Raw genomic sequence first — 23,992 nt, 5'->3', positions numbered from 1 at the left:
ACACATATATATGCATTCACACAGGATGGAATAATAGTGTGTTTGTCACACAGCCTAATGCATGTCCACACAGGACAAAATAATAGAGTGTTTGCCACACACGCAAATTAATGCATCCACACAGGATTGAATGATAGTGTGGATGTCACACATAAACACACACACACACACTAACATATACAGACTAATGCATATCCACTCAGGACAGAATGATAGTGTTTGTTACACACACACATACACTAATGCATCTCCACACAAGACAGAATAATAGTGTGGTTGTCACACATGCACACGGACAGACATGCATCCACACAGCATTGAATAATAGTATGGTTGTCACACACAGAGAGATAATGCATTTCCACACAGGACATAATAATAGTGTGGTTGTCATTCACACAAACACACAGACAGACTAATGCATGTCCACACAGGATGGAATAATAGTGTGGTTGTCACACACACAGGGATAATGCATTTCCACACAGGACATAATAATAGTGCAGTTGTATTTGTCCCACAAGACAAATAATAGTGTGGTTGTCGTTCACACAAACACATAGACAGACTAATGCATGTCCACACAGGATGGAATAATAGCAAGGTTGTCACACACAGAGGGATAATGCATTTCCACAGAAGACATAATAATAGTGCAGTTGTCACACACACAGACAACTGTATGTCCCACAAGACATAATAATAGTGCAGTTGTCACACACACAGACTACTGTATGTCCCACAAGACAAAATAATAGTACAGTTGTCACAGACAGAGGGATAATGCATTTCCACACAGGACATAATAATAGTGCAGTTGTCACACACACAGACTAATTCATGTCCACACAGGATGGAATAAGAGTGTGGTTGTTGCACACTTACACACATATATGTCCACACAAGACAGAATAATAGTGTATTTATCACACATACACACACATGCACACACAAAGACCATTGCATGTTCACGCAGGACATAATAAGAGTGTGATTGTCACACACACAGACTAATGCATCCACACCAGATGCAACAATAGTGTAGTTGTTACACACACCGGGAATAAATGCATTTCCCAGCAGGACAGAATAATAGTGTGGATGTCACACACACATGCACACTAATGCATCCACATGCGATAGAATAATAATGTTGTTGCCACACACACACTAATGCATGTCCACAAAAGCCAGAATAATATTGTGGTTGTCACACACACACACTGTTATATAGATTTAATTTGCATTGTTTGTTAGCGTTTTAAGTTTATTTCTTTATATTCTATGGGTAATATAAGGTTGTTTTTATAAGCTGACCTATGACCTTGCCAAAAATCAGTGACAGTTTTGAAAAAAGTATGTTATCTCAATCTGAATCCAGAACATTGGAAATTTCCCATGAAGTGCCATATCTGCCATTTGTTTACCACATTTTATATTATACTTTTAGTAACAGACCTTCTAATTATAACAAAGATTTTATCTTGTTATCATTTGGAACCTTCTATAATGAAATTTTCAAATAGGCCATTTTTTTAGCAATTGTTATTGTGAACTACATCAGGTAGAGGAGTATAAAATCTTGTTTTCTTAAAAAATATTCATTTATGTTATAAGAGCTGAGAATAATCAGTAGTATTACTGTTGTGTTCAGTATTTCATTTGGGCTGGAATTTATTTACTCAGATTATTTAATTGAAGGTATTCTTCTCTGTAAATACAAAGTACTAAAAAATAACTTTCTTGAAAATAGAGACCTGGCAGATCACAACACAGGTCACTACAGGCACATCATCACCTTCATCATTGGAAATTACTTTGGAATACCACTGAAGTTTATTCAGAGCTTTATTCGTTAGGACATGTGTTATACATTTTATGATTATTTGGGATTTATTTTGCAAGTTCTTTTTACATTTTCACCTTGTATTCTCAGGAAATTATTTGTTGAATTTTACAAAGTTTTGTTGTTTCTCTTTCTTTTCTGTTACTTAATTTAAGACAATAGAGTCATAATAACACAGGACCGATATATGCAACCACATAGGGAAGATAAACATCCACACAGGACAAATAGATATACCCACACAGGGATTAATATATGCCCACACAAGACTATTCTCTTAGCTCCACACATTTGAAAAGCTTGTTTCATTATTGGAAGTACATATCTTACTTGTCCATTTCATAATCATGACGTGGCATAATCATGACGTGGCATAATCATGACGTGGCATAACAGTGAGACTGATCAGATCAACACAGACCACATCCTATTTAGTATTACACTGATAACCAAGCTAGCATGTCATCTCTGTCAGGCCAAACATTTGTACATGAAGTTTGTAATGGTTTTACATCTTGTAATTTTATAGGAAGAATGCTTATTAAGCATTTCAGCTCTCTATATGCACAGTTCTTGCCAGTCCTCATGAATGTTGTTGTTGTTGTTGTTTTAGGGTTTAACGCCATTTTTCAGCACACGATAGGCTATACATGGCGGCCAGTATTAATGGTGGAGGAAGAACCCGGGAAAACCCCGGAAAGAACCACCGACCCACGAGAAGCTACTGGCAAGCTTTCTCACATACCCACATAGGCTGAATCCGAGACTCGAACCCACGCAGACAGAGGTGAGATGGCAGTGATCTGTAACGGAGAGCGCTTTAGACCACTCGGCCACTCGGGGCCCCTCCTCATGAATGCATCTTGTATATCACAACATAGCAGATACAGTCCACCTAGATCAACTTAAAATACTTGCAAAATGGTTGATAAGCATTATCAGTATACTGAATAAATTAAGGTATACAAATAGCTTACTATACAAATGTGCATTGCTCTACTAGCTATACTGTTCTGTGAACATTAAGGTAGATAAAGGTATTAACAATTATGAACTTCTTAGCTAACTTGCAACATAAGTTGAAAAATGGATTTTCCACTTTTTCTTACAGCAATGTACATCAAAACACTTTGCAAAAATGGGTTTTTACCAACTGAAACTGATACTGATTGATTTCCACTTTCTGCTGTGCATTCCTAATTTAGTAATATGCTCCAATATTATCAGACCACCTGATTGCTTCAGTATGAAATCTGGAAGGATGCAGGGTTAAAGCCCATCTCATTATTCTTCAAAATGTCAATAATCAAAGAACGAATTTTAACTACAATTTAGAGTTACCAGAACCTAATGCATTGAACAATTCAAAGGAAGTCTGTATTATTCGGAGAAAGGAATTCTGTATTATTTGGAGAAAGGAAGTCTGTATTATTTGGAGAAAGGAATTCTGTATTATTCGGAGAAAGGAAGTCTGTATTATTTGGAGAAAGGAAGTCTGTATTAGTCTGTATTATTTGGAGAAAGGAACCCGGCTGTAGAATGTCCATCATATTCCATGAAAAACGATGGAAAATGCTGGAAAATTCTAGCATGGAAAACGCTGGAGTATTTGGACTAATATTCCAGCCTCTGTCCAGGGTAGGCTGGAAAACCCTGAACAATTCTTGCATGGAAAACGCTGGACAATTCTAGCATGGAAAACGCTGGAGTATTTGGACTAATATTCCAGCCTATGTCCAGGGTAGGCTGGAAAACCCTGGACAATCCTAGCATGGAAAACGCTGGAAAATTCTAGCATGGAAAACGCTGGAGTATTTGGACTAATATTCCAGCCTATGTCCAGGGTAGGCTGGAAAACCCTGGACAATTCTAGCATGGAAAACGCTGGAAAATTCTAGCATGGAAAACGCTGGAGTATTTGGACTAATATTCCAGCCTCTGTCCAGGGTAGGCTGGAAAACCCTGGACAATTCTTGCATGGAAAACGCTGGAAAATTTTAGCATGGAAAACGCTGGAGTATTTGGACTAATATTCCAGCCTATGTCCAGGGTAGGCTGGAAAACCCTGGACAATTCTAGCATGGAAAACGATGGAAAACCCTGGACAATTCTAGCATGGAAAAAGCTGGAGCATTTGGACTAATATTCCAGTCTTTATCCAGGGTAGGCTGGAAAACACTGGACAACACTAAAATTTAGCTGAAAATTGTTGAAATATTTTATGAAAACGAGATTTTTAACAGTGATGCAACTTTTATTTGATGATAATTTCAAGAAGAACATGATCCAAATTACCCCAACCAACTCCTTGTATTGACTGTGATGTTTAGTAACTTTTAAACAAGGAAACAAAATTAAAAACTATACTTGTCACTGGTAGCTTAATAGTATTCAGTAGACAACATGGCTTAAGTTGTCATAAATATCGCTACACTTCTACTGGTGTGTCATAAAATCCAGATTACTGGCTCCTTAACATCATCCGAGTTTCTAAAAATATGTTCTCTTACTCTAGTTATAGTCTGAATTTATTCTGAAGCAATCTTAACAACAAAATAACAAAAATTCACGTTAATTTCTATCTCAATTTTAATTAAAAAAATTTAAAATATTTTTTTTTACACGTGTTGTTTCATAGTTCATTCACCACATTTCTTATTTTTCTGTTGTCACCACTGGAGTCTGTGGAAGTGATGGTACTCTTGATGGTTTAACCAAATCGCAAAGCTTCTGTCTCACCATCACCTCCCCAATGTTGTACTTCTCCTTCATGATTTCTGAAATACAAATCATTGTATATTAATGAATAGAATCAAGCAAGATTTCAAATTTATTTCAATCCCATATATATATATAGAGAGAGAGAGAGAGGGGAGTGAGAGAATGAGAGTTATGCCTGAAACATTTCATGCAATTACAGTACTTTTACAATCCCTGAGGTTGGTAATTGTAATGAGGCACTTGGCTTGATGACTAACTTGATAGGCTTAAAAACCTGTGGTTTCCATCACAAATTAAACTGGTACCTAACTGCTCCTGTGGCCTAAGTCTAAGTGGTTAGAGCGCCTGCTACGGGTGTGAGAGGTCACAGGTTTGAACCCTTAACCAAGTCATACCAAAGACTTATTAAAAGAATGGTACTATTAGTTGCCTTGCCTGGTGCTCAGCATTAACCCTTTACCTCATGCAAGCGTCTTTTGATGCCTCTACTCCATTCACATGGAAGTGCCTTTTGACGCCTGCTGTAAACATCAGCCATTTTAAGCCGGTTGTCATAGTGCCACCTTCGGGGAAAACCCCCATTTAGATACTACATTCATTTCTGTGAATGACAATTACATCAGATCACGTGGTCACTGTTTATGCCCTGGTCGATATCTGCTATTTAAAGTAACTGGGTCATAATCTCCACTCTCCAAAATGGAGGTCGCGGATTTCATTCAGTACTTACGAAGTTTTCACGATTAGAATCAGAACTACGAAAGATTCAATAACTTAGGTAAAGGCTCTGATATTGATGCAGGCAGCAATTAGTTTTCATAAATTACATGTATCAAATTCAGATGATTTAGTGATGTAGATGCAGACGACAAATTGTAAATTTCAAGTATGAGAAATGGCAGCTATGATTGGTCACGCAGCCTCACTGACATGACGGTAAATGAGTCCTCTCAAGATTTTAAAGCACGTAAAAAATTCTTCAGTGAAAAATAATTACGCAGCTATAACAATCAGACTTTTAATCTTAAATTTTTCCACACATAATAGATGTGAACCAAAAATGTAAAATGGTTACAATTGCTGTTTAACATAAAATACACTACATTGCTTAACAGTTAACAGGCAGGCCTATGCGTATGGAGTCGAATAGGTAACAGGTGCTCTATTTATAGCATGCTGCACTTTGTAATTATGCTCTATAAGGTAAACGGTTAAGAGGTTAGTGTTAGGACTGGTCAACCTGGTGTCAAGATAATGTGAATGGGTGGGAGACATTATGCTACATGTCTGTGGCATGATATCTCAGTGCTAGACATCACTATAAATTGCCACACTGCAGACATCGTAGCGATGTGACTAAACATTTGTTAAAGCTATGTTACTAAACATCTGAATCACGCACACACAAACTGGCTACCATATACATGCAGTTGTGATTATACCATTTAAACTGAAAGTAGATTTACATTGTCCATTTGAATATTGCCTGTCTACACTATTATGTTTCAAGTAGTAGTTGTGTATACGTTTAGATTTCATAATAATGTTCCAGCCTTAGTTCATAAAAAAATTTTGTTACAATTTGGCATATATTTTGTCATAGGTTAACAAAGTTTAAAACGCATGGTTAATAATTTAAAATATACCATAAATTATTTGAATTCTGGACTGGTCTTGGAGAGGTGGCCTTGTGTGTACTTATTATTGGCTCTTGCCCCAGTTAGTGTCTTGCCAATATATTCACCAGAGCTGTACAGCATTCTGAATATTTATTTATCAGCTTTGTTAAAATCCAAAATTTGACATATTTCTGCCTCATGCTGGGTGTGAAAAAAAATTTAATCCAAATTTTCACCATGATGATTCATATGCACTAAGTTTCTGATATATTTACTTATCTAGCAGCAGAGGGGCTGTACAGACCGAAACTTTTTGCACAATAAACCCCTCCAGGAAACTATTCCTCGATAGAGGGCTTATTTCGACGAAATAAACCCTTCTATTCAGAATACAGGACAAAAAAAAATGTCCCCCGAAAACTCGAAGAGTTTCCAGGGACAAACTCGTTGAGTTTGCACTGACAACTTGGGTTACTTCAATAAATCTGAAACAGTTTCCGTGGCGGGGTCGTTATTGAAAAATCCATGGGTCGGGTCCATCCCCTCTGCTGCTCTGGGAAATGAGTTTCCAAGGAAAAACATTTTTATGTTAGCGGAATTAAATCATTGACAAATAAATAATGGCAAATATTGGAGAAGCACATACGACTAGATTAGCTCGAGAACGTCTCGAAGCAATTCAGAAATTTCTTCCTGTCCGTGATAGTGTCAGACAAAAATTACAACTAAGACAGCAAGCACGGGAAGGCTTTGCAGAGACTACGGAGGAATTATTTAAACCCGTGACCAAAGCTACTGAAAAATCCGCAGCTGTTACCAAAGAGGCTTTAATAGAGCAAAGGAAAATTTTACAGGATATTTCAGCTGGACTTAAACCCCCGCCTCCACCCGATGAAGTTGTTGTGTCAGTACCTGCTGGTAAGCGAGTAACAGGGAGAATTACTGACCCCGCCAAAAGATTTACGCCGGATTATATTGAACTTCTTAAAAATGTACCAGAAGAGAAATTACCTGAGACAATACTGTTAGGATTGATTAGAAGAGATGTGTCTTTAAACCCAGAACACGGTTCTATGACAGATGATAATTTTATCAAATATTCGTATCGTATACGTGAAAATAAAAAACAAATCAGCAGGGACGATACAAAATACGATAGACTTGTAGATGCTATACGTAAACTTGAAATTCCACCATCGCAACCTCAAGAAGAAAAATCACCGTTGCAACACACAGAACGACAACAATATCCTTCACGGCGAAGAGCAATAGATCCTGACCTAACTCCGTTAAGTGAATACGAGGCTGCATCTGAAGGAAGTCCGCGGGGCCAAAAATTCAAACAAACTAGGTCGCCGATAATTAGCTTAACAACATCTTCTGAAAGTTTGCCTCAAGACATTTTATCCCCAAGAATTGTAACATCAACAGGGGAGGGTTTAGGATCCGGTTTTATTGCCTGCCCTAATAATATCATCGATGATGTATCACGGTTGGAAGTTCTCATCGGAGGAAGACGTGCCGGAAACAATTCTCCGGAAATTATAAATGAAGCCGCAGATATCTGTCAGAGACTATTTCAGCGTGGCATCATGGATATCAGCATCTACCGGGGGCTCATTGATGAACTCGCAGACGGTTACCACAGCGACTAATAATTAAATTTGCTAGCAAATTCAGTTAGATAAACAATAATTAAATAAAATGATACTACACGATTCTTTTCGCAGACCAAGAAGTGTCAGAGTAGTAAACTCACGATTACCAGTATACGAGGTTGTTTACGGAGATGGAGTCGGTGATGTTGTTAGGGATTTAGTCACAAGAATCGCTCCGAAAGCTGGACCGTTAGCAAAACAATTCGCGATGAAAGCCGCTGATGTTGTCAAGGATAAAGCCATTGGCACTGTTGGTAGTCTTGCCGGGAAAGCATTTCAATCAATCAAGGATCGACTAGCACAGCTGATACGAAAAAAAAACCCAGTCGAGAGGTTGGTGCCAGTAAAACTACCATCCACTGAAGCTATGCCGGCAAATGTTAGTAGCGTAGTAAATAAGGCCGTAAATCAGAAATTAGCTGAGATCGCAACAGCAGGAATTACCTCCAAAGCGTTGCAAGATAGTGTAACTGCTAATTTGATAGCTGGTAGTGGTTTCCGGTGACGATAACATTTTAATTAGATCATCACAAATAATAATAATGTTTGCACGAAAATCCAATGACGCGTTTGATATGTCCAAACCAGTACTTAAAGATGATTCTGTACGTGATTTTCAATATTATTCTTATGAAGCACGTGATCCTAACCAACGCGGAAGAATTGAACTACAGGTCCAGGATACAAGTAGATACTTCTTGCCCGCTGAGGCCTTCATCGAAGTTGAAGGTAGGCTTTTAAAGAATGATAACACTAACTACGGAATCGGCGACCGAGTTGGATTTGTTAACAACGGCATCATGGCGTTATTTAAATCCGCTATTTACATGATAGATGGAAAAGAAATTGAAACAATTCATGATAACGTCGACGTTGCCACAACAATTCTCGGGTTGGCGAGATACTCGGATGATTACACCAGATCAGCCGGACCATCAATGATGTTTGCAAAGGATATAACCGACAGCCCCGAGAACAGGAATTTAACAATGAATAATGCCGGTGACGCAGTTGCATCGATGAACGAAAATTTTAATTTGGATTTTGCAACACGTAGATCGATGTTAAGTGGAGATGAAGAGTTCTCAGGTGTGATTCCATTGTCTCACATCTTTGGATTCTGCAGAGATGTCCACAAGGTCATATTCGGTGCCAAACACAGTTGTACTTGTGCGAAAACCTGATGATAATGACGCTATCTGGCGAGATGCTGCTGTTGCCCCTGGTCAGGTAATACTAACTAAACTGTGGTTGTGGATGCCAGTGTTGTCTCCGTCAATCACCGAAGAACAACGACTGTTGTCTTTCATGGACACGGGCGGTAAATCACTGCTATCCTGGAAAACAACAACCACAGACGTTATTCAGGGTGATAATGGTGGGTTGTTTACATGGCATATATCATCGCAACAAGGAGTATCAGCACCACGACATATTTTCATTGCATTTCAATACCGTGCTAGAACAGATAGCCAGGAAAGAAATCCAATGGTATTTGATACACTTGGAGTTTCTGAAGTTTCGTTGAGAATAAATGGGCATCAGGAGCCATCTGAGGATATATTAATAGATTTCGAACATCATCGTGTCGCACGCGCGTATCATCGTCTGATGTCATTTATGGGGCGCGACCTTAATGTAGACACTGGCCTGCAAATATCACAGCGAGACTTTATGAGTTTATATCCGATTTATTACTTTTCGCTGGAACATCTTGATCTGGTTAAACAATCTGTTGTCGACCTACATTTCCGAGCTCGTGTAGGTGTTCCTGCTGGTGGTTACAGAGCGATTGCTGTCATACTCTCCGATAAAGCAATGCTGCTTGAAGGTGTTGGCGGACGAATGAGGGTCATCGACGCTCCAATCGAGAATATGTAACGCAATTAAAATCAAACTTAGGATATAATGTCATACAGTCATGTTAATGTCACCTTGACTTCCGGTCAAACGAAGAAATTGCAATCAAAGAACGCAAGCACGTGCGGGACATCAATAACACTAAAACGAGATCAGATTACTGGTGGTCCAAACAAATTGTCGTTGACTAATACTCAGCTTAAACATTTTAATAAGGCACTAACAGCAAAAACCGGTGTCCGACTTGATTTCTCTGCTGCAGCTATCAAGGACATGACTAAAACCGGTGGAATATTTCCTCTTCTCGCAGCAATACCGGCGTTGATTGCCGCGGCAGCACCAGCCGTAGCAAAAGCCGCAGCACTCGGTGCAGTTGGAACTGCAGCTGGAATGGCACTAAAAAAGGCAACGGGAAAAGGATACAAGAAAAAAAAGGGACGCGGTCTAAGACTACCAGGAACTCCACCATCATGGTATCCAAAAAAATTCTAACGCCGTTGAGCAATTTTGATTTACTCGATGCTGTTAAAAAATTGCGTGTAAAACATTTCAGAGGCGTATTTATGCGAGATCAATTACCGCAACGACCGAATAATCCAGAAACTGGCATTATCAATCTCGACAACAAAGATGGTCCGGGAACTCACTGGGTTGCTTACGCGATCGATCCACGTGGAATTATCTATTTTGATTCGTACGGTTTAGCACCGCCAGTTGAGTTTCTCAAGTATGTCAGCAGATTTTCTAATGTTCCAGTGTGGCAGTCGACGTTACCAACACAAACATTAATTGATCCGCCCATTTGTGGGAGGGAGGTTTTAAATGTTCTTGATGCAATCTCAAGAAATCCAGCAACTCCTCCTCATAAAGTAGTGTATGAATATACCGCATCGAGAAATGCTAGCATTTGAAAAACAGCAATAAGAATAATGGTGGATATTTACGGAAGACCTTTCACACGAGGAGGTAAACCAAGCACAGATGCTGATCTCTCAAAATATGCGACCAAAGATGAAGTCGATAATCTTTTGAATATAGCTGGAGTTGACCCAGATGAAGTTGCTATTTTCCAAGACAGGCAAGGAAAACTAAGAACGAGCAACATTAAGTGGAATGATATAATTCGCAGAGTTCTTGGAGCTACCAAGGATAACTTCGTTGCATTTAGTGATGGCGGCCGGATCAAGGACTCGAATATATCAATCGCAAGCATCAAAGACAGTATTGATAAAGGTGTTGATAAATGTGTGAAAAAAGCCGGTGACACGATGACAGGCGAACTCAGCATGAGCGGCAACAAAATAACCGCGTTAGCGAATCCCGAATCCGACCAGGATGCGTCAAACAAACAATACGTGGACATCGTCAACGGTAAACTAAATACGCTGCGTGCAGAGCATGATGTTCACGTGGGCGCGTTTACAAGATTTCGAAGAAACTTCGTAAAAACTGATGAGGTCGTGGATAAGTTCTTTGGGACTCCTCCAGTCGTCGATGTAAAACTCGCTGATGTAAAGACCGACATTAACACGATCAAACAAACACAGCAGGATATCGTATCGGGTATTCCTGATATCGTTAACAAAACCAGTTTGATTAAAGTTCCCACTGGAGTTACTCCGGGGCATATCACCAACATCGTATTCACGGTATCATCGGGATTCGCAACATGGTCACGACAAAATAACACTATCAAATATACAGCAACAGCCACCGGTGTTTACAGGTTGTCTGTGTTTTCAGCCGCTAAATTTGAAATCTTCACAACATATCCTTGGAGACATTCCACCGATAAGTATTCCGGGGTTTGCACTGTAATACTAAACAGCGGAACCGAGGAAACATTTATGCTTGAAGCCGAGGACGATAGTTTAACAGCAACATCTTACTGGTTTTATTTGGAATTCGTCGCTGCAACGCCTCAATTGGTTACCGCGTAATTGAATAATGTCAACGACGCCAGATGCTCAACAATATCGATACAATCAAGTCCGTGAGTGGCAATCTGAGTTAAAAACTGTCATCGAAGTAACTAGTCAAAAAGTAAAAAAATACAAGCGCCGCATAACAGTGCTGGATATTATGGTTTATTCAGTATCTGCCGTTGTTGCATCTGCCGGAGCAATACTATCAGCGGTCACTCCGGTAACTGCAGCAGTCGCCGCCACGATCTGTGTTTCCGCGGCCACAACAACAGCTGGAGTTTTCGGCATCATAGCAAAAAAAATATCATCATGTGCTAACACAAAATTACACGATTACACGACAAAATTAAATACAGCCACGACCGCATATCAGAAATTATCATCGCTGATATCATCATCGTTAGACGTGCAAAGTAGCGACGCTACGATATCAGATTCTGAATTCAAACTAATGTCAGATGCGTACAATGACTATTTGAAAACTAAACAAATAAATAATGTCAATAGAACTGCTTCAACAAATAGTCACAAACACAACACCGGTAAGGACCACAATGATCTCAGTGTCCTCGACGACACCAGAATTCGGTATTAATTTTCGAACTCCAATTCCAGTGAGCGAAATCGCGTTAGCAAAGCTCAGTGTGTATCACAGCTGGCCCAATGTTAGGTCGGCATCATTTGGTGGTCTGCAGCCAAATAATTCATTCGTGTTCGGGAAAAGCAAAGCCGAATCCGGCGAACAGGGTGAACTTGACTGGAATACAATTACACTTCCCACTGGGAGTTATCAGATCGAAGAAATCAATAATGAGATACAACGCCAAATAAAACGAATCACCGGCAAGGAAGCCAAAATATCTATAACAGCTCATGAACCAACGCTGTCTGCGGTCATTGAAATCTCAACGCCAGGATACGCCGTGGATATTTATAACAGCTCAATCCGAACATTATTAGGATGGCCAAAGGCCCCCGAGGTTAAACCTCGTCCACCAAAACCTGAAAAATCGGATTTTATGACCTATAAAGAAGCACTACACGACCTCGAGTACAATTATTATTTACTCCTTGCAGATCAATTACTAGCAAGAAAAAGTACTTTAATGCCCGATACTTGGAGTATAGAAGCTCCACGTGTTAAGGGGGGGGGGGGGGGGCACGAGCTCCGTGTTTACCGTCTAGATGATATAGAATCTGAATTATTTATTCCGATCAATCTAGTACATAAACAACAGCTACAACTCCTGCGAGTATATTTCCAAGATTATATTTCTGATTTAACAAGTCCGCGTGATAATATTAGCACAACCATAGAAAAACTAAACAAACTCGCATCGGCCATGGAAACTATAAATCTAAGAATAATTCAGGCTTTACTGGATCTTAAAGACTATATCGATGATAATTATAGACAGATAGCCAGAGCAGATTTTGCAATTAAATATGGTATTCAAGTGAATGATATTTCAGATTTTAAATTTCCTGGATATAACGTGCCCGAGCTGAGAAAATCAGTCTCTGATCTCATCGATCAATCTTTCGAAGATATTCTTGCCGCGTACGAACGAATAAAACCACAACCTGTTATTCTCAAGCACGACAACAGTACAGCATCCGATGGCAGACACATCTTACCCGGGATCGTAAATATCACAGATGTTATTGCGGTCAATCTTGTATGTGACGTCATCGATGGCAGTTACAGCGCATCAGATACTACGACGGCACAACAGGGGTTTATCCTGTATACGTTCACACCAAGAGACCCCCCTGGTTTTCTGATTGTGCAAGAACCAATCAATCCGGTCTATCTACGGTGTCATAACCCGTGGTTGTCAACGATAAATTTCAAACTCACCGACCAGAGGGGGAATTTGTTGGACCTGCGTGACGAGACTGTTAGTATAAACTTACTGGTGAAGTCCTAAGTCAAGGGATCCATAATATTTATAATAGTTTTTTTTTCTGCACTGATCCATTTTCGTCATTTTATCGTGCAAATACCCTATCAAAACCAGCATAAGTTATCGTTGAAAGTGCTAGCACGCATTTAAAAAAAAACGGTTGTGTATAATGTATCAACCCGAGTACATTCATGCACGAGTTCATATTCATGATAAGCAAATTCTTTACGAGGCAATAAAAACCGCATTTCAAATACAGACATTCCCAGAACAGTATTTCCCCGTTAAAATAGTTATTGACGTGTATGGTGACGAAGACTTCTTGTTAACTCCGTCACAATTAACAGAGCTACAGCAAAATCATATGATCATAGTTTGGTGTCAACGAGAACAGATTATGAACTATTCTCATTCCTGTATTGATGTTGAAACGCTTAAGCAAATCCTGAAAATCTGAAAGCGCCCTTCACTTGAGAAACTCTTTGAGTTTCCAAGGGCAAAAAAAATAATACACTTTTTTTTTTACCCGTGGAAATGTGCTTTACACTCCAAGCGGGGGGGGGGGGCGCTAGCGTTCTCAGGTTCTACTTTCACTTTGTGCTGTGAGTCACACGCTATGCGGTTTATACTTCCTTGTCGGCCTCGTAGTCAGAAACACTAGTATTTTTGTCAGAAATGCAAGGCATTTCCGTGTCTAGATTCTTTATATAACCTTTTAACCGTCTCACCCTGGTGCTAATTAATTTTCGAGTCTCATACTCTTGTGACAATCCAAGACGAATCTTCTCAACTGCACGGCACAGTGGAATAAATTCAGATACCTGATTTTCAGTTATCCCGGCAAGTGATCTGTAAACACGATCTTGCAAACCCTTAATGAACCTATAACGAGCAGGGAGATTGTTCTTCCCCAAGCGTGATAGCTCATTCAAGGATTCAAAATCTGACATAATTGTTTCAGTGTCTAGTAAAATATTAAAACCTCGCTGTTGTAATTCTTTAATTTCAACAAGTATGGTATTTATATTTTCGTGATTCATATTATTATATATTTTTATATTTTTAATAGAAACACTTTGCATGAGAAACGCTAGCTTTCCAAAACAAAACGAGACAGTCGGAAACATTTATCCCCTGCAAGGGCCTAGATCGTCAAATAACGTTCTAGAACCCCACGAGGACTGCTTCCGACATGACAATACAACATGTAACACGAAACACTTTATCCCCTGCAAGAGCCTCTAGATCGTCAAATAACGTTCTATAGGCTCAAGAGGACGTGTTTAGTGAATTGACAAGGACAAACATATAACACGTAACTTATCCTAAGGACGGACCCCTCTGACTGCCAAGTGACTCAGAGGCACATTTATTTACAAGACGAGACAGCCCTGGCTTCTAGGATCGAGTTCTCTAGCAGGCCCGGCAAACATTTATTTGACAACACAAACAACCTTTACCTCTGATTCGAGTATCACAGCAAGCAAAGGTACAATGAACATGTAATCTTATCCTAAGAGACGGTACAGAACAGACAACCTTTACCTCTGATTCGAGTATCACAGCAAGCAAAGGTACAATGAACATGTAATCTTATCCTAAGAGACGGTACAGAACAGACAACCTTTAACCTCTGATTCGAGTATGACAGCAAGTAAAGGCACAATGAACATGTAATCTTATCCTAACTTATCCTAAGACCTTATCCTATGACGACACAAACATACACAGGTGGGTCATTTTCTACGGTCAGCAGCAGAGCAAAACCATCCATTGAATCGACCATTGGATGGTGCACAAAAGACACCCGCCATTGGCGGATTAAATTTATGGTTTTGCTTGCGCGTGCTGACTTTCGATCGACCCAAAGGTCTTAGGGAGCGATTTCGTATATAACCCAACTGTTACTTGCGAGTTGGAAATTCGCTCTAGCAGTGGGCGGGACTTGTTTAAAATATTTTAATTGTATGTTTTCTTAAGCGCGGTCATATAACAAGCACAGAAGAGCAAAACAGTCGGATATATTCAGTAAAACGAGGATATTGTTTGTAAAAAAATATATATTCTACGGTAAATAAATGATTACATGTTATGAACTCGATAAAATATTTTTTCAAGGTGGCTTTCTTAGGGGGAGCAAATCCTCTGACCAGCAACGACAACTCTGCAAAGCGTTACACACTCTCGGAGGAGTTATCGTCGTTTGTGTCAACGATAAGAGTTATATAACAGAATGAAATCTTCTGTTTGAGCTTCTTTGAAAATGCTGTTTTGTAGATCCCATCTGCGACATGCTGTACAGAAGGTGGACAAATACCGAAATACCTACCGGCTGCGCTCATTGATTGAAATATTATTTCTTCACGAGTCTCAACATTCACAGATTTCACTGCTCTTCTTATAGCTGTTTTACATTTAACTCTTCCTCGTATGGTATTCTTGCTCTGAGTGATCGCTTGAAGGTTTTCAATACTGTTATCAAGTCTGTTCCCGTTAATATGATCAATGACAAGGCCTTTAGGGATCTCTCCGTTAAAAACCTCATAGACGAAACGATGACATAAATACCTCCCTTTCCTAACAGTAAATCTTAAATAACCAGCATTATCAACTGTACCAACTTGTTTCCTCAGCCTGTAGTTTCTCACTATGCCATCTCGGTTTGCCTCATAATTTGGAATAGTTGGATGTCGGACGAATTCTTGATTCATTATACTATAAGCAAATCATTGTCTAATTCATAATTTGTCTGAAAACTTATTTATGTAATCACGCTCGCATTTGAGAGCGTTATCACAGTCTGGATTTTTTTTATCATAATACCGTTTTAGTTCTCGATAGCGTTTTCCACCACACGCTGAACATAATTGCGTTTTTCCTCGTACTCCAATGCCGCATCTGATACACGGTATCGGTCCTAGACTCCCACCGCGGACCTGTTGAGCATGTTGTCCACAGTATTCGCCTCTGCAGGGTTTGCTACACGGCGCTGATGAATTTAGTTTGATCCACTTGCATTGGTTCATCATATAATATATTTGTCTATTTAAATATTTGTCTTAATTATAATAATGGGTTTTGAAAGACTATCCAGAATAAAACCCATATCAGGTTCTAGATTCGATCTTGACCGGTTAACCGCTGATCCACGACGAAGAGAGTTAGCAGAGGTAATTGGTGTTATCAAGAATGCCAAAGAAGAGTTTCGTCGTGATGGTGCCGCACACACGTGGTCTTCGTATAAAATTATCCTCGGAAACGCGAGCGTTTCTCGGGAAATGCAAAGCATTTCTCGTGACCGTATCATTGATGCTACCATGAACGATACAATCGCGCGTAACATAATTGGGTATCTCGACGATAGAAGATATTTCGTACAGATAAAATTTATTGTTGGAGTCGGCGAGGGAACGTGGATTATCAGAGACAAACTAGACCCTGTTCTTGATGCCAGAGGCGTTCGTGGAAAAACCGTTCTGTTAAGTAAAGACTCAAAACCGGGAGTACTTGTTGGGATTGATATACCATATTATGCCAGAGCGTATCCTGTGACCGCAGTTGTTTATGGAATTTATCCGATGAAGAAACCACGCGTTGATAAACTCAAACCGATGAAGGTGTCGGTGTTGAATTGTGTAGCTGAGCGAGTAATGGAACATTTTAAAAATGCAATGCGAGGAAACGGCCTAACACCGCTAAGACAAACTAAAATAACAGCGTGGGCGACACGAGTAGCGGATAAAGGAGCGTCAATAAATGATGTTGCTGAGCTAGAGCGATTACTAAAATTTCCTATAACGGTTTCATCGTTAACCGGTGAGGTATTGTATGAGTGTAAATACAATTCCCGTGGAACACCAATAACTATTATCGATCATAACAGTCACGCCTGGACTGACTCGGTTAGGATATTTCCGCAAGACCGTGTTGTGAAGTATTATCCGGAATTGCAAAGCAATTCTGGGAGCATGTTTGATTTTATTTATCAGATAAGTAAAACCGATCCAGTGTCTGTGTGGTTATTCAGAAGTAGCGAGGATGGAGAATATGATCAGTTTGTGAGACCCAACGGGGAAATATACAGAACAATGGCGTTACAGCAGGAAATGAAAAAACTCGCAGAAAAATATCATGCTGGCAACACTGATACGTTACTGACACACTGTTTTACTGTCCCGGGTGTTGTCGCGCATGTAGCCCGGGAACGAAATTCATGGAGACCAACTCCGAAAAGTTTTCTTGCTGATATCCAGCAGAGCTGTGTCGAATACGGACACGGCGGTTTGTGGAATACTCAGTATGATCACCGCGGTATGATATCCGTGGACATGACGGCGTGTTATCCAGGAAGTTTCCTTGGGCGTGGAGAATGCAGCGAATATTTTAAACGGTTTGGCCACGCTGGCAATACCATGACAAGAGTAGCTGTCAACGGTGTTTTACCCGATTTTGACTTGACCGGATTTGCTTGTGTGTCGTCGTTTAAATTCGCTAAGGATTTACATCCTGTGTGTTATGTTTGGTTTGGCAGACATTTCGTTGAGAAGCGATGGGCACCGATAGTGTTATTGCGATACATGCTTGACAGTCGAATACTGTTGTCGCTGACGGTCAGCGAAGCGATTATATGTTATTGTCGTCAAACCGAAGTTTGGTTGCCAACTCCAACGCCGGTTACGTTAGAAGAAGTCATCGAAGATTGGTCACGAGAATATCCAGAAACTTCTATCGACGCTATCATCAAGAAAGCTCCTGAAGTACTTAAAAGCAAACTCAGAAATGATGAAAGCACAGCAAAAGATCTAGGACGAAGAATAATAGGGAAATTCACTCAAGGTGGAGCGTATGATCATAAACAACATCACAGTCGATTAATCATGGACAAGACTGAATTGGATCTTATTGTCGCTGATGCAGCCACGAACAACATGTTCTGTAACCGCAAAGATGTGTTTCTGTCAAACGGGGAAAAACTAGGGACTGTTTTTAGTTATATTGACGGAGAATCATCTCAGTACATACATTTGAGATCTTCGATGCTGGCTTATGTATCCATAAATTTGTTGTCGATGATCAATAGATTCCCTGTTGCCGCAGTGAGAGTTGCAACGGATTCATTTTATATTGATAAAAAACACTCAGCGCTGTTGGATAATGTTATATCGGATGATCCATCGTGGGGCTCGTGGAGAATAAAGAATGAAATGTTACACGGATATTGTAAATCGGCTGATGTTGAAATCGAGGATGAGTATCGCAGCGCAGAAATATCTTCGATGGTTTCGTCGGGGGCAACTTCGTTGTTGCCGCCGGTGCACGATCCTGTTACAAGACACAAAACAGTTTATCTGAACGGTCCTGGTGGTTCTGGTAAAACAACTCGAGCGATTGAATTATTTAGAAACTCTGACATGATTGTGCTAACACCCACACACAGACTTGCCAGGGAGATGAGACAACGGGATGTTAACGCGTGCACGTGTCACAGTTTTTTCAAATACAGCGGCGGCACGTGGACACCTGAACGAATGGGAACGAAATATATTCCCGAGAAAATCATCTGGGATGAGATAGACACTGTGCCGTTGGATACATTAAAACAGTTTCTGGATTGGCTGCTAAAGAAAAATACCGCAGTGGTGATGTGCGGCGATCATGGTCAACCACCCCCATTTACAGGTGAATCTCCACACGAGTGGCTGAAAACTTTTGTAGATTATTATGAGGAAATAACTAACGATGTTAGAGCACTCGATGAAACGCTGAAAGAGTTTAAGGCACTGATCAGGCTACAAACCAATAAAGTCCAGTGTGAGATAATGCGTGAAATAATTCCAGAGACTTCGCTGAGCGACTTTTGGGAAACGTGGAAACCAGGTGATTTAATTGTGGCAAGTAGAAAGATAGTCAGGGACACACTTCAGCAGCGGTTATTTCAGTTACATCAGAAGAAATTTCCCATGTTGCCAGTGCCGTTGTGTTATAGACCAGCTGATACGCGATTGCAGAATATTGATGTTGATATTCCAGGGCGCCTGACTGCGTCGGGTCCGGAGAAACAGAATTTAGTATTAAATGATATTGTCACAGTTGATGTTGATGCTGTTGAACAGGCACTGAAAATGAGCAAATCCCCGTGGACGCTAGGATACGCTATGACCATCCACAGTTCGCAGGGACTAACTATTTCAGATACAACAGTTTGGATTGTTGATGATCGCATCGAGTGGTCAAATTTAGTTTATTTAGCCGTGTCAAGAGTAAGAAGGATAGGTCAGTTACGAAGAATTGTATTAGATGTTGTCAACGACAGCTCAATCGCTGATGACACAATAAGAAAGAAATTAGCCGGTTACAAACAGAGCGACAAAAAAAATGGTAGAGAGTTTGATCCCAAACAAAGTTTGGATGTTGAATTTGTAATACAATTACAACAACAGCAGAATAATCACTGTGCGAGTTGTAATTGTTTATTGCTGTGGCAGTATTCGAAAAACGACCCAAGGCAATTCACCGTAGATAGAATAGATAGCAGTAGCGGTCATACACGTGAAAATGTGATGTTGACCTGTCTTGAGTGTAACCGACGCAGAGGTGTTGCTGCAGTTATTTAAATGATTGAATCACTTCAGTGCGGATCACTTTAGTGATCGGGGTGGTAATTGTGTATCCTCGGGAATCACCTGAAGTTGCTCGCGTTTAAATCCGCGTTGAGGAGCAGTCGAATCTAATCTGTAGATTGCGTTTCTCCCAGTTGATCTGGTTATGCTGGATATCTTATGTGTAGTAACACTCCATGTGGGATCGGTTGCTCTTTTTTTTCCTCCTTCTAGTTCGCCTGGTTCGTATAAATACCTAACGGTGACATTACCCAGCAGTGGGGACGCTAGCGTCCCTGGCTGCGTTGAAACATTTTGTTGCTGTTGTCCGCGTTCACTGACGCGGGGTATATATTTTTTTGTGATTGCATTTACAGGTCTCATGTTTGTTGTTCTGGTAATTTCATTATTCAGTGCGGCTATCACGTTTTGGCAGTCTTGCAACCCATTCACGAGATCTCGTATCGTAAATGAATTCCCTCGCGTACTGGTATCCGAATAATCTCTCAGCGAGTGTTCTATTAAATCGCTCAACAATTGCCTGATCCCGATGAATTTCAGTATGTCCTCGTCGTATGGTAACGTTATGCTGCTTTGTCAGTGATGACACCGCGCCCTGAAATTCCTTGCCAGGATCAACTTGTAATAATCGTGGCCAGTTTAGAGGTCCTCGTTGATAAATTCGTTTAAACGCAGAGGCGACTTCGGACGCTGTTTTAGTCGCTAACGGTTCTGCTTCTTTGTATCTACTGGCAACATCAACTACTGTTAGCGCGTATTTGTATATTTTTCTACGGACAGTATCATGAGGCAGGAATAGTATGTCAGCCTGATGAACTTCATTGGGCACACTAACATCAAAATGTGCAAAGTTGATTTGTCGAGGTGGTGGTAAGTAGATTTGCCATATTGCTTGTTTTGATAGCCAATTTTTGGCAACCTCGCGTGTTACTGATGCCGCGTTGGCGAGTTTATTAATTGCTGAGTTACCTCTCCAGTATCCGATTGGGGAATAATAAATCGCTTGCATTTTTATTTAATTATCCAGCGCCTAATACTAATTTAGATTTCATCGCTGATCTTACTAACCAATTAGCGAGTGACTCCTTAAATGATTTATTTTTTATGGCGCTTAGTGCATGAATTAATTTCACATCCGCGATATGCCTGTCTTGTAGATCTTTACTTCGATAAGCAACATCATGTATGTGACACGCTGCGTCGATAGCGTTTATCGGATACTCTCCCGGTTTTGGTTTAGATTGTTCATCAAGTCTGATATCTAGTCGGGTCCCTGGACCGCAGTAATTGTATCCTGGGAGATGTTTTTCTCCGGGATACTTTGCCCAGGGAGTTCCGGGGAGCTTTCCAAGTTTGGCTGCAATGTCACCTCCGCTAAATTCTCGCTTTTTTTTTGAAATCTAAATTTTTTTGTGCCACATCGCGTACACTTACCAGAAAGTGCTTGTCTGTTATTTTTTGTTGTAATGGTTGTTAGATCATTCGTAGGGGTTCGTGCCTTACACTTCACACAATATAGATCCATAATTATTATTCTTTATATACAAATGGAAATTACAGATTTTTCTGCGACAAAAAAGAAAGAGCCAGTTAAGCATAATTCAGTGCTACCAAACTCTATCCGCGCGATTATAATTGGGCCATCCGGTTCAGGTAAAACACAGCTGTTGCTGAACTTGATAATGAAGTGGATGAAATGGGATAAACTGTATTTGATAGCTCCATCTGTAGATGATCAACGATGCTATAACGTTATAAAAGATTTTAATGAGAGTGCAAGCGCGCTGAGTAAAGACGGTGAGGATGTTGTTGAATTTATCACTGATATCGAAGAAGCCCCCAGCGTCGAGGATCTTGATGAATCAATTAACAACCTAGTAGTGTATGATGATGTTATGTTGGACAAGCAAAAAAATCCCGCAAGAATATTTTCCCGGGGACGTCACAAAAACACTGATGTGATTTATGTTACTCAGCGTTATACACAAATTCCTAAAGTAATCAGGGATAATTGTAATCTTCTTGCGATATTCAATGGAGTTGATACACATACACTGAGAAATATTCATCAAACCTGGTGTGGTGGCGATATGGATTTAAATAAATTTAAAAATTTCTTCAGTCATGCTCAAAGAAAACCTCACGGATTTGTGACAATAAATTTACACGATCCCAGAACAAGATACCGTATTGGACTTGATACACTATTTGCAACATAAAAATGTTTTTCCTTGGAAACTCATTTCCCAGAGCAGCAGAGGGGATGGACCCGACCCATGGATTTTTCAATAACGACCCCGCCACGGAAACTGTTTCAGATTTATTGAAGTAACCCAAGTTGTCAGTGCAAACTCAACGAGTTTGTCCCTGGAAACTCTTCGAGTTTTCGGGGGACATTTTTTTTTGTCCTGTATTCTGAATAGAAGGGTTTATTTCGTCGAAATAAGCCCTCTATCGAGGAATAGTTTCCTGGAGGGGTTTATTGTGCAAAAAGTTTCGGTCTGTACAGCCCCTCTGCTGCTTATCTACATACACAACTCCAGGTTACAGCTAATGTTCTAGACATTTGAATTTGAAACAAATGTGGTATTACCTCTCGCTTGCTTAATTCAAATTAAAAGATCGAAGAATTTCAATGAAGCTGTCGCCATCAAGTTGTTTACATAACTGTGCCTTGCCACTTTTTTTCTGAAATTAAAGGACACAAACTAAACAAGTATTTTTGGTGAGGAAAATTGATAATCATTTCCAACAGTTTACAACTGTACATTCTTATTAATTATACAATAAGTTACTATTAAATATTACTGAAATGACTGAATAGAAATTGGATAGACAGAAACAAGCCATAATCTGAACTGAAGATTAATTGGAAAAGAGATCTACTGGAATATTTCTGAGTCGCAGTCTAAAATTAATTAAAACAAATATAACTTATTGCTACAAATAGCACACTGTCTGGAAAATAATAACGAAAATGTAAAAAATACAAATACCAGTCAGATCATTGATAATATCAAGGGTGAATAAAATTTAAAGTGAAATTTACAATTTGGAAATGTATATTCGCAAGGCCGGCACGTACTAACTTTTTTGAAAGACAGACACGAGATAACTGGTCATTGTGCATTAGGATAAGTAAAAAATGTTGCCAATTATGTAAACAAAGCTCAAAACATAACACATACCTTTCAATATCCTTACTATTTTGACGTCTAATTTATGTCTTCAAACAGCATAAAAAAAAATTGTTCCATAGGATATATTTCGTAATAGCTTTCCGTAAATTTACGTCACGCGAAGTCTTTCGCAGCTAAGGTATTTGGCGGCCGTGCAAATAATTTTGCTACAATTGGACTGAGTAATGACTTACCTGCTATTTTCGCAATAATACACTCATGGTATCCCTTGAATCCACGACGAACCGCCATCACTTTCTCTCCCGTGCGATATTCCTTCATTTCTTTTCGTGGCGAGTGTACATCAGCCATACAGATTATGCCTTCCTGAATGGGACGATCATTAACCCATATAACCAGGGATATTTCTGGTTCAGTGGTCATCTTAAAATCCTGGGATATTTTATATTTTACAATTTCAATGACACTCCAATCGAAAATTGCGCCCAAATTCTAGACTGGTTATCCAAAGCGTTTTACGGTGCCGAATTTGGAACCAAAATTTACAGAAACGTTTTTTTTTTTTTTTTTCTTTTTACAGAAAATTTGGTTCTAACGCATGAAATCGAAATATGTCGGCTTTTTCAATGTAGTAATTGGTTAAAAAAATAAGTTCATAATTTTATATCCCTTCATAGTCAGCTTCATCAGCCATCA

The 23,992-nt window shown here is 39.7% G+C and overlaps 1 protein-coding gene and 1 long non-coding RNA gene across 4 annotated transcripts in view; one reads left to right on the top strand and one right to left on the bottom strand.

Annotated features, from left to right (window-relative positions):
* Window positions 1–23,992, top strand: part of LOC149783206 (uncharacterized) — an 87,971-nt gene that overhangs the window by 46,796 nt on the left and 17,183 nt on the right. The gene's annotated exons all lie outside the window — the stretch shown is intronic.
* On the bottom strand, window positions 22,695–23,981 carry LOC149783208 (uncharacterized). Its single transcript, XR_016413577.1, has 2 exons — window positions 23,530–23,981; window positions 22,695–22,844 (listed from the first exon to the last, which is right to left on the bottom strand). It is a non-coding gene; the product is annotated as an uncharacterized LOC149783208 (long non-coding RNA).

Source organism: Sinohyriopsis cumingii, chromosome 14 (genome assembly GCF_028554795.1).
Source record: "Sinohyriopsis cumingii isolate HCF-2022 chromosome 14, ASM2855479v2, whole genome shotgun sequence".
NCBI classification, from domain to species: domain Eukaryota; kingdom Metazoa; phylum Mollusca; class Bivalvia; order Unionida; family Unionidae; genus Sinohyriopsis; species Sinohyriopsis cumingii.
This window is presented reverse-complemented; position numbering and strand designations above follow the sequence as displayed.